Source organism: Mobula hypostoma, chromosome 13, assembly GCF_963921235.1.
Source record: "Mobula hypostoma chromosome 13, sMobHyp1.1, whole genome shotgun sequence".
Lineage (NCBI taxonomy): Eukaryota > Metazoa > Chordata > Chondrichthyes > Myliobatiformes > Myliobatidae > Mobula > Mobula hypostoma.
The window spans coordinates 56586254-56599090 of NC_086109.1; the positions used below are offsets into that span (position 1 = coordinate 56586254).

Sequence of the window (12837 nt, forward strand, 5' to 3'; positions counted from 1 at the left end):
TAGAATCCCCTAGGATTCTCCTTTACCTTGTCTGCTAGGGCAACCCCATACATTCTTTTATCCTTCCTGATTTCTTTCTTAAGTGTTCTCTTGCATTTCTTATACTCCATAAGCACCTCATTTGTTCCTACCTGCAATGCACCTCCTTTTTTTCTCTTAACCAAGGCCTCAGTATCTCTTGTAAATCAGGGTTCTCTCCACTTGTTATCTTTGCCTTTTATTCTGACAGGCACACACAAGCTTTGTACTCACAAAATTTCACTTTTAAAGGCCTCCCACTCAACGAGTACACCTTTGCCAGAAAACAGCCTGTCCCAATCCACACTTGCCAGATCCTTTCTGATACCATCAGAATTGGCCTTTCTCCAATTTGTAGTGATAAAGGCTAGTTTGTAAATGGTGTTGGATCACAGTGCTCCGAGATTCAGAGGTTCTGGATCTCTAGTGATAAAGACTAGTCTGCAGGTAAGGTAAGTAACTAGGAAAGTTTATTACTAAGGGAACCGAATGCAAAGGGAAGGACTCAACACCTCAATTATACTGGGCATCAGTGGAAACACATCTGGAACACCATGTAACCTCATGGTCTTACTTATGGAAGAATTTGAATGCATTGGAAGCAGTTTAAATGGGGTTCTTTATGAACAGGTAGGTTGTCTTTTGGGGAAAGGTTAGTTGGGGACTAATTGGGAATTAGAAGAAAGGGAGGGTAAAAACTTGCAGGGTCCTGAGGGTTCTCAGCAGTGTGGTAGTGGGGAAGGTGTTTCCTGTTGTGGGAGAATCTAAATCTTTGATTCAGTGTTTAAAAATATCATCTCCCCTTCAAGACAGAAATGAAGTAAATTACTTTTTTTCTCAGGCCTGAATAAATACAGAAAATGCCTTTGTAAGTGCTTTTTTTCTCTCTCAAAAGATGATGGAAACAAATATTTTTAAGAGAGAAGTAGAGAGATTCCTGAGAAATGGGCTGAGTGTTAACAAGGTTCAATGGAAATGCAGAGATGAGGGGGACCAGCTCAGCTGAGTGGCCTAATCCTGTTCTTCATTTATATGTTCATCTGACCACTGGAGATCCTGAACAATTTAACTGCCAATGAAGTACTTTTGTTATAGTGCAGGCAGTCAATCTGTCCACAACACACTCCCACAAGCAGCACTGGTTTAATGTTCAGAGAATTTTGACATTTCAGTGTTATTGATGGAAGGACGAGCATTAGCCAGAATACCAGGACACTTTCTTTGTTCTTTTGAGATCGCTGGAATCTTTTCCATTTACTTGAAAGAGCAGACAGTCTGAAGTTTAGCATCATATCAGTGAGATGGTGCCTCTGACAATGCACCACTCTGTCATTGCTGAAACTTTGTGCTCAAGGAAATGATAAAGACCAGAGCAGGCAAACTTGGTAACAATGCAGGGGAGAAGCAAAGATGGACCTAATCAGTTAAAAAAAACATGTTGGAAGTCTAAAAGGAAGCAAAAAAAAAAATGCGGAGAACATTCAACTGGTTAGGCAGAATCGGATTCTGTTTCTGTTCCCACAGTTGCTGCCTATTCTGCTGAGTATCTTCAGCATTTTCTGTGTTTATTCCCAGTGTTGTTTGGGCATTAGAAATTCTGAAACATAGAATATCATGTGGAATCCAGAATCATCCCTTATTCCAGGTGATGAGTCCCCAAAGATGATCTCTGCTTCAGAAAGGTGTGGAGATCATAGAATAAACTCTGGTCAGAATTCAGCACTGGTTAATAGAAAGTGAATAGATAATTTGGATAGTACAGAAACATGGAAATCAACCCATGGACAGACAAATACTAGAATTATAGGATAGTACTGGGATCTTTGCTTTACTTGATCGGATTGCATCTAACAACATTAAAAGGATAATTTGATATCCTGAACTGATTTCTGATCCTGAATAAATACAGAAAATAATCAATCTCTGTTTGAAAATACTTCGTATTTCAAGACTAGGTACTAGTTTCATTTGAAACACAAGAGGGCACTGCAGGGTGGAACCAGAAACCCTGGGTTAACTTGTAAGGCTTTCAACAGACAGTTACTTTTTCCTATAAGTGCCTATGTTTTAAATTCTGAGATTTTAACATTTGATAAAAATGCAGCCTCTGGTTTGGAGTCATGCGTTGAAGCTGCAGAGCCACCCACACATGGAGGCTGCAGTGTGTGCGAATAGAAAAATCTCAGGGGTCCAGAAACCACTTTCAATCAAGTTACATCAGTCAAGAGGAGGATGGGGAGGAGGAAATGGACTGAGACAGGGCTTTACAGCTTGAAAAACAACACTTCGGGATATCCAGTTAAACATGCAATTATGGTGCATAATTGAAATGACATTCTAATTGATTATTCCTGGATTTGTATAAGATATTTAAAGCTGTATTTAATTATCTGTCAATGTAATAAAAGGCTAGTAATTCTTCATCCTCACAAACCCAGAGGTGGGATAACATTTATACTGTGACATCAGAGTGATTAAGTTGTTGGTTAAAGAATTTCACATCTTTATATAGTACATGACTCATGTTAAAAGACTCACTGTAGTAGTCCCTAAAACCATTTCACATACACCGACTGTCAAAGCTGCATTTATGATACAAAATATTGCAAATGCTATTAAGTGAATGTTAAAGTCCACAAGTGTCCGGTCAGTATAGCATTGCTGTAGTTTTTCTGCACTGAGCTGTTTCAAAAATTAGAAACACAAGAGATTCAGCAGATGCTGGAAATTCAGAGCAACACACAAAATGCTGGAGGAAATCAGCAGGTCAGGCAGCATCTATGGAAATGAATAAAGTCGATGTTTTGGGCTGAAATGCTTGGTGTCAGCTGAGATGCTAAATGTTTATTCTTTTCCATAGGTGCTGCCTGCCCTGCTAAGTTCCTCCAGCATTTTGTGTGTGTTGCTCAAAAAATGAGATGTTTATTGGGAAAATTGTGTTTGCTTCCTGGTTGCTGTCAAGAGAAGAATCTGACCATTTGCAGTATCCGGTTGAACTGTGGGCTGAGCTTCCAGCTCCGTATCCCACCAATATTGCGTCCACAGCCTTACTTCTCCTCCAGCCCATCTGCTGCAGGAGCTCCTCATACCTTTGGTGAATATACACCACATTCCTGATGCCGACCAGGTGTAACAGGATACTGTGGGAAGCAAGGGAGGTGATTGCTGGGGCTATGGCGGATGTTTGGATCTTCATTAGTCATGGGTAAGGTACCTTAAGACTGGAGTGAAGCAAATGCGGTGCCTTTGTTTAGAAAGGGTAGTAGGGATGAATCAGGGAACTACAGGCCTAACAGGAGGGTTTCCAGGGAGAAAGGATCTGCACTTGGAAAGGCAAGAACTGATTCGAATCACAGTCATAAAGTCGGAGAATTAGACAGCATGGGAACAGGGCCATTGGCCCAACTTATTCATGCTGACCAAGGTACCTTCCTGACTAGTCCCATGTGCCTGTCTTTGATCCGAATCCCTCTGAACACTTCCTACCCATCAACCTGTCAAAGCTGTCAATTACACATTGTAATTGTACCCATCTCTACCATTCCTTCTAGCAGCTTGTTCCATATACCCACCACCTTCTGTGTGAAAAATTTGCCCCTTTTAAATCTTTTTCATCTCACCTTAAACCTAGGCCCTCTTGTTTTAGACCCCCTTCCCCCTAGCCTGGATAATAGATTGTCACCATCCATCTGCCTATGTCTCTCACAATTTTACAATTGATGTCTACAACTTCCCCCATAAGTATCTTTTCTGATAACTTTTCACCAATCTCCTTCACTCCAGGGAAAATAGTCCCAGACTATTCAATCTCCCTTCATTACTCAAGCCTTTCAATTTTGTCAACATCCTTGTAAATCTTCTCTGCACCCTCTCTAGCCTATCAGCAAGGACCTATCTGTACTAATCCCATTTACCAGCACTTGCTCTATTGCCTTCTGTACCTTTGTGTTTCAAGTGAGCTTGTCCAAAAGTTTCCTAGGTGTGCTGTCTCTTCACCTCCACCAGTTTTTAGACGATGTGTTCCAGATTGCAACCCTCAACCTGGGTGAAAAATTATTCCTCAGTTCCCTTCTAACCTTAATCACTTAAAACAGTTGAAATCAGAAGCTCCCACCTTCTTCAAAAGAGCACCAATCATACCAAGTGCCCAAGAAAAACAGAATGAACACCCTCAATAACCATTGTCCAGTTGTACTCACATCTGCAGTGATGGAGAGCTTTGAAAGGTTGGTCATGGACAGAATCAACTTCAGGACCTTGACCTGCTGTGATTTGCCTGTTGCTACAATCAGTCTACAGCAGATGCAATGCCACTAGTTCTTCATTTGCCCTTGGATCAACTGCACAATAGCAATATCTATGTCAAGCTACTGTTTGTTAATTACAGCTCAGCATTCAATGCCATCATCCCCTCAGTTCTAAACAACAAACTCCAAAACCTGGGCCTCTGTAACTTCCTTTGGAACTGGTTCCTTGTTTTCCTCACCGAGACAACACAGTCAGTGCAGATCAGAAATAATATCCCCTCCTCACTGACAATGGACACTGGTGCACCTCAAGGATGTGTGCTCAGCCCACTGTTCTACTCTCTCTACAACCCTGACCATATGGCTAGGAACACAGCTTGAATGCCATCTATAAATTTGACGATGACGCAACTATTGCCAGCAGATTGTGACGAGGAGGCATACAGAAGTGAGATAGATCAGCTGGCGGAGTGGTGTCTCAACAACAACCTTTCTCTCAACATCAGTAAGACCAAGGAATTGGTCATGGGCTTCAGGAGGGGGAATTCGAGGGAACGCACACCAATCCTGATTGAGGGATTAGCAGTGGAAGGGTTGAGCAGTTTCAAGTTCCTGGGTGTCAAAATCTCTGAAGATCTGACCTGGGCCCAACATATTGATGCAATTACACAGAAGGCACAGCAGTGGATATATTTCATTAGAGGTACGAAGAGACTTGGTATGTCACCAAGGACTCTTGCAAATATCTGCTATATATATGTGTGTATATATCATATTGGAATTTATAGTTTTTATTATGTATTGCTTTTTATTATTATGTAGGTTTGTAGACTCGATAGGGGTGGAGGGCACAATATAGAGGTGGGGTATAGAGGTTTTACCATCTGGCTGCTCTGCAGAACCTACTCTCTCCTGGGTGGGACAGGAGCTGTAATGAAAAGAACCATCAGGACTGTCACAGAGGCTGCTGTACATGCCTCCAAAAGGCTATGGATCAAGAGATGTGATCTATGGACCAATGCTGGTGGGACACAAGTCAGGGCCTGATCATCCCTGGCGGGGTCACTTGGGCGGGGGTGGCTGATGTTGAAAGACCTGAAACTCCCGATGATCGCTGGTTCCATCAGTGATGATGTGTCCCAGCACATCCTGGGATGTATCTCAGTATCGCAACGTACTGCTGTTGCAATACAATAGTGTTCACAACATATGCCAACAATATTAAACATGATTCTGACTCTGAAACTACGCCCTCTAGTCCTAGTCATCTCTACAACGGGGAAAAGTTTATGACTAACTACCCTATCCATGCTTCTCGGCATTTTGTACACTTCTATCAGGTGCTTGGATTTATGATATTCAGGTTTATACACCAAAAATCCCTTTGTTCTGTTAAGATCAGGGTTGTGTATGTCCTACCCTTAATGGACCTCGCATAATGCATCACCTTACACATAGCGGAGTTAAATTCCACCTGTCATTGCACTGTCCCGCTGACCAAATGACCAATGACATTCTGTGACCTAAGAACTATTCTTTTCTCCATCAACAACATTACCAATTTTTATGTTCTCTGCAAATTTACCAATCATGTCTCCTGCGTGTGTTTGCTGTCGTTAATGTGGTCACAGGCTTCCAAGTACTAAAGGAACCATCCTCCATCACTCCCTGCCTCCTATTACCAAACCAGTTGTGAATCCAAGTTGCCAACCTGCTGTGGATACCATAGGCTGTAACAACCCCTTCTGAATCAGCCTTTCACGTGGGATCTTGTCAAAGACCTTCCTAAAGTCCATGTAAACACATCAACCACAGCACCTTCTTCAATATACTTGTATGGCCACCTCCTCAAAAAAAACTCCCATTAGTCAGGTCATGTTTCCCAGCAGAGGATCTATGCTGATCATCCCCACCTTTCGAAGTGTTCAGTAGAGGCATCCCGTATGTTGTCCTTCACTCGTCTGGCACCCCCCCCCAACACTCCCCATCCACCCCCCCTCAACACTCCCATCCACCCCCCCTCGACACTCCCATCCACCCCCCCAACACTCCCCATCCACCTCCCCTCGACACTCCCATCCACCCCCCCACCCCCCAACACTCCCCATCCACCCCCCCACCCCCAACGCTCCCCATCCACCCCCCCCACCCCCCAACGCTCCCCATCCACCCCCCCAACACTCTGCATCCACCTCCCCAACACTCCCCATCCACCTCCCCTCGACACTCCCATCCACCCCCCCAACACTCCCCATCAACCTCCCCTCGACACTCCCATCCACCCCCCCGACACTCCCCATCCACCCCCTCAACACTCCGCATCCACCCCCCACTCCCCATCCACCTCCCCTCGTCACTCCCAACCACCCCCCCTCGACACTCCCCATCCACCTCCCCTTGACACTCCCCATCCACCTCCCCTCGACACTCCCATCCACCCCCCCAACACTCCCCATCCACCTCCCCTCGACACTCCCATCCACCCCCCCAACACTCCCCATCCACCCCCCCTCGACACTCCCCATCCACCCCCCCTCGACACTCCCCATCCACCTCCCCTCGACACTCGCATCCACCCTCCCGACACTCCCCATCCACCCCCCCGACACTCCCCATCCACCCCCCCGACACTCCCCATCCACCCCCCCGACACTCCCCATCCACCCCCGACACTCCCCATCCACCCCCCAACACTCCGCATCCACCCCCCAACACTCCCCATCCACCTCCCCTCGTCACTCCCATCCACCCCCCCTCGACACTCCCCATCCACCTCCCCTCGACACTCCCATCCACCCCCCCAACACTCCCCATCCACCCCCCAACACTCCGCATCCACTCCCCCAACACTCCCCATCCACCTCCCCTCGACACTCCCATCCACCCCCCCAACACTCCTCATCCACCCCCCAACACTCCACATCCACCTCCCCTCGACACTCCCATCCACCCCCCGACACTCCCCATCCACCCCCCCCGACACTCCGCATCCACCCCCCCAACACTCCTCATCCACCCCCCAACACTCCACATCCACCTCCCCTCGACACTCCCATCCACCCCCCCGACACTCCCCATCCACCCCCCCGACACTCCGCATCCACCCCCCCGACACTCCCCATCCACCCCCCAACACTCCCCATCCACCTCCCCTCGACACTCCCATCCACCTCCCCTCGACACTCCCATCCACCCAACACTCCCCATCCACCCCCCCAACACTCCGCATCCTACCCCCCCCAACACTTCCCGTCCACCCCCCCAACACTCCCCATCCACAGTGGCTGAGGACACACCCCAGCCAGCCCCGAAGATTTATTCTCCTCTGTAAACTTCACTTGTGCTTGGGCCGGGCTGGGACAGGGCTGACCGCTGGCTGTGGGAGGGCGGGAATGGAGTGGAGCTGTGGATGGGGATAACGTGGAGGTCCAGGAGGGATGAAGGTGCAATTTGGATGAGGGAGTGGAGGGATTGAAGGTTCCGGAAGGGGAGGAGAGGAAGTGGGAGTGAAAGGGATGGGACTGTGTGTGGGGTTGGGAGGATTAGGGTGGGACTGTGGGTAAGGTCAGGGAGGATGGGGAATGGAGAGATTGGGGGGTCGGGGAGGATGGGGAATGGAGAGATTGGGGGGTCGCGGAGGATGGGGAATGGAGAGATTGAGGGGTCGGGGAGGATGGGGAAGGGAGAGATTGGGGGGTCGGGGAGGATGGGGAATGGAGAGATTGGGGGGTCGCAGAGGATGGGGAATGGAGAGATTGGGGGGTCGGGGAGGATGGGGAATGGAGAGATTGGGGGGTCGGGGAGGATGGGGAATGGAGAGATTGGGGGGTCGGGGAGGATGGGGAATGGAGAGATTGAGGGGTCGGGGAGGATGGGGAATGGAGAGATTGGGGGGTCGGGGAGGATGGGGAATGGAGAGATTGGGGGGTCGGAGAGGATGGGGAAGGGAGAGGATGGAGCTGCAACCCCCCCCCCCCCCGGGCTATCAATCACTTGCAGCGCGCGCTCTCTCCGCCGCTGTCGAAGCCCCACGCGGACGCGCGCGCGCCCCCCGCCGATGTCGAAGCCCCACGCGGGCACGGGCGCGCTTCGCCGATGTCGAAGCCCCACGCGGGCACGGCTCTGCAGTCACGGTGACAGTGGCAGGTAGGAGCTCAAGGTGCGAGGAGTTGCGCTGGAGGTTTGAGCAGGAGGTGGCGCGCCGGCTGTCCGTGGGTGGAGCCAGGAACCAGCCGTCCGCACCCTTCAGCTCGGGCGGGCGCTCCTGCAACTTGTTGCTTTCGTTCAGCTGCTGCCGGCGGTCGGGGGTCGAGCCGTTCGGACGCGGGGGTGCGGATTCGCTGGTTCCAGCAGGAACGGCCCGGAGCGGATGGTGCTGAGGTGTCTTCGAGCTGGTGTATGCAGGTCTTCATTTAACACAAAAATGTCGCTGCTTGTTACTAACTCACTGTCCTGTCCGCTATCTCCCAAGGTGGGAGCAGTCGATCCAACCACAAACCACGAGTCCTGTTGAAGGGTCTCGGCCCGAAACTCTTGTCCGTAGATGCTGCCTGGCCTGCTGAGTTCCTTCAGCATTTTGTGTGTGTTGCAGTGGATCCAATGCTAGTTTCTGCGCTGGTTCATATTTTGAGAACGAGTCACTTTAGCGGCGTGCTGACTGATCCGATCTCTCTGCAAGCATGATTGATTTAGAAGTATACACCAATCACAACATAAATGTAGACTAATTAATCTTTGCAGCGTTTTAATCTAAAATTTAATACTGAGAGGAAGCGACTTACTGAGAGCGGTTGGATCTGGTTACTACTGTACAGTGGGGGCGCCGGGAGGGGAGCGAGGCTGAAAGTGAACCCGGTAGAAGTTGCAGGTACCGAGTACGGGGCGGGATGGGGGGAGATTGTCAGAACACTTTCATGACTTTCATGAACTCTCAACGTTCTGGTTTATCCCCCTGGGAATTGTCAAAAGACAGGATTTCATAAAACTCTGTGTTCACTGAATTATAAACAAATTTGGCTTAAATTGGTAAACCTGGGGTTTCTGTGAATGGTGCACGAGGGCCATTATTGACCCAACCGCATAAAAAAGTGGTATTTCAGGAGGTTACAAGCTAAAAGAGGGTTTCTGGAAGGTTTGCTCATTCATCCTGAGCCCTGTAGTATATTGGTAGTTTCGGAACGGGTTTGGCTAGTGTCTTGTCCTGGGTTAGAGGCTGGTGATTCCCGTGTATCAGCGAGTTCAGGACTGAATATTCTTGCAATGTCCCACACAACCTGCTGATCCTGTATTTCAGGTTATGCGTGGGAACGACGGCTCCGGGGTGAGGTGCCGGGCGGGATGGGAGTAGGCAGCCTGTATATACGGCAAAGAACAGAGAGAGTGAAGTGAAAGGAAACAGTTATTCAGGGAATCGGCTCGGCTCTCATCACCTGGGCAGTCCACTGCAATTGCTTCACTTGCAAGGATCCGTGGTTGTGACGAGTGAGAACATTTCCCCAAATCACATAGCCATCTGTGGAAGCTATCTGTGTACCGTCGGCTGCTGCTTTCCTCACCGCCGTGTCCGCACAATCTGGGGTGGCCAAAGGCCCGTGCGCTGTAGTTGCAAAGTTTCTGACAGTCCCTGATTCTAGGAAACTCAATGGGTCACTACTCATTGGTAACTAAGCCAACAGTTTCACCAATCTCTTTCTATCAGTCCGACCCCTCCCTATCTCTATCTCTCCCTCTCCGTCTTGGGGTCTTGATGCAAAACGCTGACTGGAGATGCTGCCCGACCTGCTGAGTTCCTCCAGTGCTCTGTGTATTGCTCCAGGTTCCAGCATCTGTGGTCTTCTGGCTTGTTTCTGTTGTCCTTTGGAGCCTGGTTTGTCAGGGGCCAGTGAATCATGGTGGCTGGCTGTGTAAAGTGTTCCTTGTGTCTTTGTGAAGATTAAATGCTACGAAGTGGATCTTTGTGCTTCTGCAGCCTGGGGTTATTGAAACAGCTTGGCACTTGCTTTCTCATGTCAGCCCACCTGGTCTAAGCTGGTTCTCAAAGCAACCCATTGAACACAATCCATACCTATTCCAATGTAACCTATTCTCTTGTATACCAACAACTCAATGCCCCTCCTCTGCACCAGTTCAAAGTAAATTTATTATCATATACAACCCTGAGATTTATTTTCTTGTGGGCATACTTAATAAATCCATAATAGAATTATAACCATAATAGAATCAATGAAAGACCGCACCAACTTGGGCATCAACCAGTGTGTAAAAGACACTGGTAAACTGCTAAAACAAAAAGAAAGAAATAATAATAAAGTAGCAATAAATCTCGAGAACATGAGATGAAGAGCCCTTGAAAGTGAGTCCAAGGTTGTGGGAACAGTCCAGTATGGGGCACGTGAAGCTGAGTGAAGTTATCCCATTTGGTTCAAGAGCCCGATGGTTGAGGGGTAATAACTGTTACTGAACCTAGTGGTGTGAGGTGTGAGATTTGAGACTGCTGTACCTTCTTCCTGATGGTAGCAATGAGAAGAGGGTGTGACTTGGGTGGTGGGTGTCCCTGATAATGGATGCTGCTTTCCTGCGACAACACTCTGTGTAGATGTGTTCAGTGGTGGAGAGGGCTTTACCCATGATGGACTGGGCTGTATCCACTATTTTTGGGAGGGTGTTCTGTTTAAGGGATTTAGTGTATCCATACCAGGCCATGGTGCAACCAGTCAATGTACTCCATCACGCATCTGTAGAAGTTTGTGAAAGGTTTAGCTGACGTGCTGAATCTTAGCAAACTCCAAAGAAAGTAGAGGTGCTGTCATGCTTTCTTCGTAATGGCACTCATGTGCTGGACTCAGGATAGATCCTCTGAAATTATAACAGAGGAATTTAAAGTTGCTGTCCCTCCACACCTCTGATCCACTGACGAGGACTGGCTCCTGGACCTCTGGTTTCCTTCTCCTGAAGTAAATAATCAGCTCCTTGGTTTTGCTGACATTGAGTAAGAGATGGTTCTTATGGCACCACGCAGCCAGATTTTCAATCTCCCTCCTATATCACCCACCAGTACCAGGTTTGTGTTGTGTTGTGCTGGGTTGTGGAGGGAACGGGGGAACCCATCTGAGCAGAGGGAGAATGTGCAAACTTCTCAGACAGAATCCTGGCCGAACTGAGGGATTTGTGTGGCAGCAGCACTAACTGCTGCTCAAGATATGATTGGCTAATTTGGGGATCGAATGGATGACGATAGATTTATTTTCAGTTGATCATCTGATAAATTTGTGAGGCAGGACCTTCACTGTGTTAGCTCTGCTGTGACCAATGAGCAGTATGTCCTGGTTTTATTATTCTGCAGTCTTGTGATTGAGAACCTTTACTGCAGTAAAGCTGGACTGCTGCTACCATTATCATTAGGCTCAACTTGGTTGGAATTTGCATCAATCCTGAAGCTGCCTATCTCTCCTTGCTGTAGTGGTACAGGACCCAGGCTGGAATGTAATGTAAAGGTCTGGTCACCCGACAGAGGGAAGGAAACTCAGAACAAAAAAACACTCTGCAGGTCAGGCAGCGTTGATGACAACAGTTAACTTTTCAGATCTGAGACCATGATTTTTTTTCTCTCAAGCACCGCCTGACCTGCAGAGTGTTTTTATTAAAAATATGAGCATCTGCAGTTTTTTCTCATTTTTACAACAAAAGAAAGGAATTACTTTCAAGGTTCATCAGATTGTTTCCTGGGTTTGGGGAGAGGGGATTGTCAAAGCCACTTGGTTTTTTTATTCTAATGAGAGGTGATCCGGCTGAACCAGAAGATTCCTGATGGGGCTGTTAAGGTATTTGTAGGGAAGACAGGTTAGAGTGTCAAAGTGTCAGCACAAGGAATCTGCCATTCAGGACTGAAACGAGGAGAAGTTCTTTCACCTCGAGGGGTAAAGCTTTGCGGTTCACTAGCAGAAGACTCAGTCACTGGTAAGACATGTTTTATCACTGACTCCTGTCCCACACTCTCACCTGGTACTCAGTGCAGGAAGGCAACAGTAACTCAAAAACCACGTGTTACAACAGCAATGCGTAGAAGAGCATCTCTGAATGCACAATATGTTGAACTTTGAAGTGGATGGGCTACAGCAGAAGACCGTGAACATACATTCAGTAGTCACTTTATTAGATACAGGAGGTACTGAGTGGTACTGGAAGGACAAATCAAGGTAGAACATACAGGGTTAATGGTAAGGCACTGAGGAGTGCAGTGAAACAGAGGGATCTGGGAATAGAGATACAAAATTCCCTAAAAGTGGCGTCACAGGTAGATAGGGTCGTTAAGAGAGCTTTTGGTACATTGGCCTTTATTAATCAAAGTATTGAGTATAAGAGCTGGAATGTTATGATGAGGTTGTATAAGGCATTGGTGAGGCCGAATCTGGAGAATTGTGTTCAGTTTTGGTCACCAAATTACAGGAAGGACATTAATAAGGTTGAAAGAGTTCAGGGAAGGTTTACAAGGATGTTGCCAGGACTTGAGAAACTCAGTTACAGAGGAAGGTTGAATAGGTTAGGACTTTATTCCCTGGAGCGTAGAAGAATG

At 47.8% G+C, this 12837-nt stretch overlaps 1 protein-coding gene across 5 annotated transcripts in view; it reads left to right on the forward strand.

Moving 5' to 3' along the window:
* The first annotated feature begins 532 nt into the window (after positions 1 to 532).
* The window catches only part of cgnl1 (cingulin-like 1), a 218847-nt gene continuing 206542 nt past the window's right edge, over positions 533 to 12837 (forward strand). Inside the window, exon 1 of one of the 5 annotated variants that reach the window (XM_063065732.1) lies at positions 533 to 648. The gene's annotated coding sequence lies outside the window, so the exon portion shown is untranslated. The other 4 variants (XM_063065731.1, XM_063065735.1, XM_063065729.1 and 1 more) reach the window with 4 other exon arrangements.